This window comes from Bos javanicus, chromosome 4, assembly GCF_032452875.1.
Source record: "Bos javanicus breed banteng chromosome 4, ARS-OSU_banteng_1.0, whole genome shotgun sequence".
Classification (NCBI taxonomy): domain Eukaryota; kingdom Metazoa; phylum Chordata; class Mammalia; order Artiodactyla; family Bovidae; genus Bos; species Bos javanicus.
Window position 1 is genome coordinate 73,742,961 of NC_083871.1, and position 7,307 is coordinate 73,750,267.

At 38.8% G+C, this 7,307-nt stretch overlaps 1 non-coding gene across 1 annotated transcript; it reads right to left on the minus strand.

The window, feature by feature from the left end:
* Positions 1 to 4,792: 4,792 nt before the first annotated feature.
* Positions 4,793 to 4,901, minus strand: LOC133247007 (U6 spliceosomal RNA). Its single transcript, XR_009736244.1, has one exon. It is a non-coding gene; the product is annotated as a U6 spliceosomal RNA (small nuclear RNA).
* Positions 4,902 to 7,307: the final 2,406 nt, after the last annotated feature.

Here is a 7,307-nt window from a genome sequence, read left to right on the forward strand (position 1 = left end):
AGACCAGAAACTATAAAACTCCTAGAGGAGAACATAGGCAAACACTCTCTGACATACATCACAGCAGGATCCTCTATGACCCACCTCCCAGAATATTGGAAATAAAAGCAAAAATAAACAAATGGGACCTAATTAAACTTAAAAGCTTCTGCACAACAAAGGAAACTATAAGCAAGGTGAAAAGACAGCCTTCAGAATGGGAGAAAATAATAGCAAATGAAGCAACTGACAAACAACTAATCTCAAAAATATACAAGCAACTCCTACAGCTCAACTCCAGAAAAATAAATGACCCAATCAAAAAATGGGCCAAAGAACTAAATAGACATTTCTCCAAAGAAGACATACAGAGGGCTAACAAACACATGAAAAGATGCTCAACATCACTCATTATCAGAGAAATGCAAATCAAAACCCAATATGAGGTACCATTTCACACCAGTCAGAATGGCTGCGATCCAAAAGTCTACAAATAATCAATGCTGGAGAGGGTGTGGCGAAAAGGGAACCCTCTTACACTGTTGGTGGGAATGCAAACTAGTACAGCCACTATGGAGAACAGTGTGGAGAGTCCTTAAAAAACTGGGAATAGAACTGCCTTATGATCCAGCAATCCCACTGCTGGGCATACACACCGAGGAAACCAGAATTGAAAGAGACATGTGTACCCCAATGTTCATTGCAGCACTGTTTATAATAGCCAGGACATGGAAGCAACCTAGATGCCCATCAGCAGATGAATGGATAAAGAAAGCTGTGGTACATATACACAATGGAGTATTACTCAGCCATTAAAAAGAATACATTTGAATCAGTTCAAATGAGGTGGATGAAACTGGAGCCTATTATACAGAGTGAAGTAAGCCAGAAAGAAAAACACCAATACAGTATACTAACGCATATATATGGAATTTAGAAAGATGGTAACAATAACCCTGTATACGAGACAGCAAAAGAGACACTGATGTATAGAACAGTCTTTTGGACTCTGTGGGAGAGGGAGAGGGTGGGATAATTTGGGAGAATGGCATTGAAACATGTATAATATCATATACGAAACAAGTCGCCAGTCCAGGTTCGATGCACGATACTGGATGCTTGGGGCTGGTGCACTGGGACGACCCAGAGGGAGGGTATGGGGAGGGAGGTGGGAGGAGGGTTCAGGATGGGGAACACATGTATACTTGTGGCGGATTCATTTTGATATATGGCAAAACCAATACAATATTGTAAAGTTAAAAAATAAAATTAATTAAAAAACCTAAAATGCCTTTTTTTAAAATATAAATTCATTTTTATTTAAAAATTTAATTTACTGAAATCTTGCTCTTTCCTGCATGTATTCTACTTGGCAGTGGTCCATGAACTAGGAGAGGGCAGCTTCTGTGAGATGCAGGCCATTGTGTGTAGATGTATGAAGGGTAGTAAGGGAAATATGGTGACTCTTCCTTATTTGCAGGGACTTCTGTACACAGCACACAGCAGAAACTCCTCTGTGACCAGTTCAAGTGTCTGAGTTCCTTAACCTTGCATCTTTGGCTTAGTAGCACTACCATTACAGAAAAAGGAAGAAGCATAAAAATTCATGCTCTAAAACAGTTGAAAAAGTGAAGTCACTCAGTCGTGTCTGACTCTTTACAACCCCATGAACTGTAATCTGCCAGGCTCCTCTGTCCATGGGATTTTCCAGGCAAGAGTACTAGAGTGGGTTGCCATTTCCTTCTCCAGGGGATCTTTCTGACCCAGAGATTGAATCTGGGTCTCTTGCATTGCAGGCGAGCTCTTTACCATCTGAATCACCAGGAAAGGTCGTATGTCCTGTTTTAATAGGAAGATGTGAATCAACATACCTTATATAAAGGGCAAGGATCAGAAATACTAGAAGACTGTAACAGGTACAGCGACCACAGACCCTTTAGCATTATAAAATAGTTCTATACCCACCATGGATGATTTATTGATTCTTTCTTGTTGACAAACTGATTGCATACATGCCAAAATGAATAGATTGGAAGCAGAAGTAAATTTAGATGTAAAAAAAAAAAACATTATGGATGATACATTTTTCTTCTAATAGGAGCCAATAAACCTAAGTATTCCTTCACTATAATGCACCCTGTGCCTCAAATATTCCCACGTAAATGGAAATATAATTTCCAGTATTTTTTTTCTTTGGATGGATCCGCAATTCATAAAAAGGTAACAGGGCATATCCAAGTTCTGGCAAACAAAGATTCTGATAGTCATACAATACATTAATGTAATATTAAAGCAATATAGCTGGGTTAGAAGGCCTAATTGTTTAAATTCCTCCTCCCTTTTTCTAGTCCCTATTCCGATAATAAATATTTTCGAACATCCTCATTCAATTTATTTCCTTCTCATACCTCCGATTCTCTTATGGCACTAATGACTACTAATGATTTGTGATTCACCATATTTTTATTAATTGTGGAATTTCCTTCCTGCCCCACAGCACAAATAATCTATTTTTAGAAAATAATACCAGTCTATTTTCTAGCTTTTTGTGTTTAGCTTCTTAAGGAGTGAAATCAAATTCCTTTCCAAAGTGCCTAATGCTTACTGCCTACACAAATGATGAGCATTTCAGTGGTTTAGTGGTAAAGAGTCTTCTTGCCAATGCAGGAGACCCGGGAGACATGGGTTCAGTCCCTGGGTTGGGAAGATCCCCTGTAGGAGGAAATGGCAACCCACTTCAGTATCCTTGTTGGGAAACCTCATGGACAGAGGAGCCTAGCAGGGTCCTAGAATCCTAGGGTTGCAAAGAGTTGGACACAACTGAGAGTACACACACACACACACACACATACACTCATACACACACAGTATACTTAAGAACCATGTATCCAGTAAAATGAAACACTAAGTATACACCAAGTAAATGAAACACCAGTAAAATGAAAGACACAATATACTTAAGAACCATGTATCCAGTAAAAGGAAACACCAAGGATTCCAGTACATAAACAAATTCCAGCTCTTGTTTGCCTTGCTCTGCTCTGTAGCTTGCTTTATTCCCTGTTGCTAACATCTTACTATATTTTTCTTTGTTTGCTCTCTACACAGTGTATCACTTTTACTTGATGTATCTCTTCTGGCATTTACCTCTGACTCACCTTACATACCAGGCTGCATTTGCCCTCATCACAGTGTACTTCCGGAGCTTGATGCTTATCTTTTCTTCTCCCCCTAAATCTAGTTCTAGACCTTAAGATCCTATGTTAGGGCGATTTCATTCTACAGAAGATAAGTGGGCTTAAAGTTGAATGAAGTTGGACAAAGACAAACGTACTTACTAAATAAACTTAAGTGGTACCTCATTTCCAAGAAAATCATTTCTTAAATAATGGTGATACTTTCTTAACTTGAAATAATTTAAGTCATTTCCTCTCTTTGAGTCTATTATTCAAAGTCCTCCATCAAATAGCTCTGTGTAGTACAGCTTGGGTTTTTTTCCTATGCTTTTCCCAGAAGATGGTTATTTACATAATCCTCAAATGCTTAATTCTTACATTTGTATGTCATTGTCTTCTGTACAATAAACATTTGTAACTATTTCAAAACATCCTTCAGCTGAAGCTCTTTCAATAAGCAATCGAGCATACCCTTATGACATCAGCCATGCGGCCTCACCTATTTCAGAGTGAACATACAGGAGTTTGATTTGTATAGAATTTATATTTTTACATTGTTATAAGGAAAAGTTTCAAGTGTAAGGCTTATCTCCCCTACTGGACTCTAAGCACTAGAAAGAAATCATATATCTTGTCTATATATCTTTGAGTTGCGTGAAAACCTAACATATTACTGATAGAAACATAATAAACATCAACAGTCTTGGCTTTGTAAGGAATTGTTATTGTTGTTGTTTAGTTGCTAAGTCGTGTCCGACTCTTTTGCAATCCTATGGACTGTAGTCTGCCAGTCTCCTCTGTCCCTGAGATCTCCCAAGCAAGAATACTGGAGTGGGTTGCCATTTCCTTCTCCAGGGGATCTTCCCGACCCAGGGATGGAAACTGCAACTCCTACACTGCAGGTGGATTTTTACTGCTGAACCAATTGGCCTCCTTTTTCATACTTTAATTTTATTTTGAGAACACATTTCTTATTGGTGTATTAAACAAAACTTCTCTGTAGCTAAAGGAGTAAGAACACACTAAAAACTGTTTTACCACCATAAAAAGAAAAATAAAATCTCTCTACATTATGAGAGTATGAATTCAAATGACAAAGAAATGAGATGTGGAATGAAAATAAAATATCACCAGAGAGAGATCAAAGTTTTATTTGTTCTTTTGAAAACATGGAGTTGTGGATATTCAAAGTTACTGTCTGAATTGTTGGTCAACGTGAGAGAGATTTATTCTTCTCTTTCACATAGAGTGATACTTGACATAGGAGCATATATTTTAAACACCATTTTCAAATGGGCAAGAATCTATGTGTTCACTGATCTGTGTACAGCATAAATGCTTAATTATAACACTAGTTATTGGAAAGCTTTAATAAGAAAAGGAGCAGAGATCAAATCATAAGTTTCTTTTTTGTATCTGTGAGTCTTTCTGTTTTGTATATAAATTCATTTGTATTATTTTTTATATTCCACATATAAGTTATATCATATAATATTTGTCTTTGACTTACTTCACCAAATGTAGTATTCTCTAGGCTCATCCATTTTGCTGCTAACAACAATATCTCATTCTTTTTTATGTCTGAGTAATATTCTGTTGTATATGTATACCACATTTTAATCCAGTTACCTTTTGATAAAAATATGGAATGCTTTAAAAATTTGAATGTCATCTTTGCACAGGGGCCAGGCTAATCTTTTCTGTCTATATTTTTCCAATTTTAATATATGTCCTTTCAAAGCAAACACTAATTAGTGTTTGTTTTTAAATTTTCAGGCGGTTTGTGTCAATGCTGCTTTGATTATTTCCTAAAAAAGAGGAAAAATATAGGTTATTGCTAGATATAACTAGAGATACTACTTGCACTGTCAGAGATCAGATTAGATCAGATCAGTCGCTCAGTCGTGTCCGACTCTTAACGATCCCATGAATCGCAGCACGCCAGGCCTCCCTGTCCATCACCAACTCCCGGAGTTCACTGAGACTCACGTCCAGCGAAGTCAGTGATGCCATCCAGCCATCTTATCCTCTGTCGTCCCCTTCTTCTCCTGCCCCCAATTCCTCCCAGCATCAGAGTCTTTTCCAATGAGTCAACTCTTCACATGAGGTGGCCAAAGTACTGGAGTTTCAGCTTTAGCATCATTCCTTCCAAAGAAATCCCAGGGCTGATCTCCTTCAGAATGGACTGGTTGGATCTCTTTGCAGTCCAAGGAACTCTCAAGAGTTTTCTCCAACAGCGTAGTTCAAAAGCATCAACTCTTCAGCGCTCAGCCTTCTTCACAGTCCAACTCTTATATCCATACATGACCACAGGAAAAACCATTGCTTTGACTAGACGAACCCTTGTTGGCAAAGTAATGTCTCTGCTTTTGAATATGCTATCTAGATTGGTCATAACTTTGCTTTCAAGGAGCAAGCGTCTTTTAATTTCATGGCTGCAGTCACCATCTGCAGTGATTTTGGAGCCCAGAAAAATAAAGCCTGACACTATTTCCACTGTTTCCCCATCTGATTCCCATGAAGTGATGGGACCGGATGCCATGATCTTCGTTTTCTGAATGTTGAGCTTTAAGCCAACTTTTTCACTCTCCACTTTCACTTTCATCAAGAGGCTTTTTAGTTCCTCTTCACTTTCTGCCATAAGGGTGGTGTCATCTGCATATCTGAGGTTATTGATATTTCTCCCGGCAATCTTGACTCCAGCTTGTGTTTCTTCCATTCCAGCGTTTCTCATGATGTACTCTGCATGTAAGTTAAATAAACAGGGTGACAATGTACAGCCTTGACGAACTCCTTTTCCTATTTGGAACCAGTCTGTTGTTCCATGTCCAGTTCTAACTGTTGCTTCCTGACCTGCATACACATTTCTCAAGAGGCAGGTCAGGTGGTCTGGTATTCCAATCTCTTTCAGAATTTTCCACAGTTTATTATGATCCACACAGTCAAAGGCTTTGGCATAGTCAATAAAGCAGAAATAGATGTTTTTTCTGGAACTCTCTTGCTTTTTCCATGATCCAGCGGATGTTGGCAATTTGATCTCTGGTTCCTCTGCCTTTTCTAAAACCAGCTTGAACATCAGGAAGTTCACAGTTCACGTATTGCCAAAGCCTGGCTTGGAGAATTTTAAGCAGTACTTTACTAGAGTGTGAGATGAGTGCAATTGTGCAGTAGTTTGAGCATTCTTTGGCATTGCCTTTCTTTGGGATTGGAATGAAAACTGACCTTTTCCAGTCCTGTGGCCACTTCTGAGTTTTCCACATTTGCTGGCATATTGAGTGCAGCACTTTCACAGCATCATCTTTCAGGATTTGGAAGAGCTCCACTGGAATTCCATCACCTCCACTAGCTTTGTTCGTAGTGATGCTTTCTAAGGCCCACTGGACTTCACATTCCAGGTTGTCTGGCTCTAGGTCAGTGATCACACCATCGTTATTATCTGGGTCGTGAAGATCTTTTTTGTACAGTTTTCTGTGTATTCTTGCCATCTCTTCTTAATATCTTCTGCTTCTGTTAGGTCCATACCATTTCTGTCCTTTATCGAGCCCATCTTTGCATGAAATGTTCCTTTGGTATCTCTGATTTTCTTGAAGAGATCCCTAGTCTTTCCCATTCTGTTGTTTTCCTCTATTTCTTTGCATTGATCGCTGAAGAAGGCTTTCTTATCTCTTCTTGCTGTTCTTTGGAACTCTGCATTCAGATGTTTATATCTTTCCTTTTCTCCTTTCCTTTTCGCTTCTCTTCTTTTCACAGCTATTTGTAAGGCCTCCCCAGACAGCCATTTTGCTTTTTTTGCATTTCTTTTCCATGGGGATGGTCTTGATCCCTGTCCCCTGTACAGTGTCACAAACCTCATTCCATAGTTCATCAGGCACTCTATCTATCAGATCTAGTCCCTTAAATCTATTTCTCACTTCCACTGTATAATCATAAGGGATTTGATTTAGGTCATTCCTGAATGGTCTAGTGGTTTTCCCTACTTTCTTCAATTTAAGTCTGAATTTGGCAATAAGGAGTTCATGGTCTGAGCCACAGTCAGCTCCTGGTCTTGTTTTTGCTGACTGTATAGAGCTTCTCCATCTTTGGCTGCAAAGAATACAATCAATCCGATTTCGGTGTTGACCATCGGGTGATGTCCATGTATAGAGTCTTCTC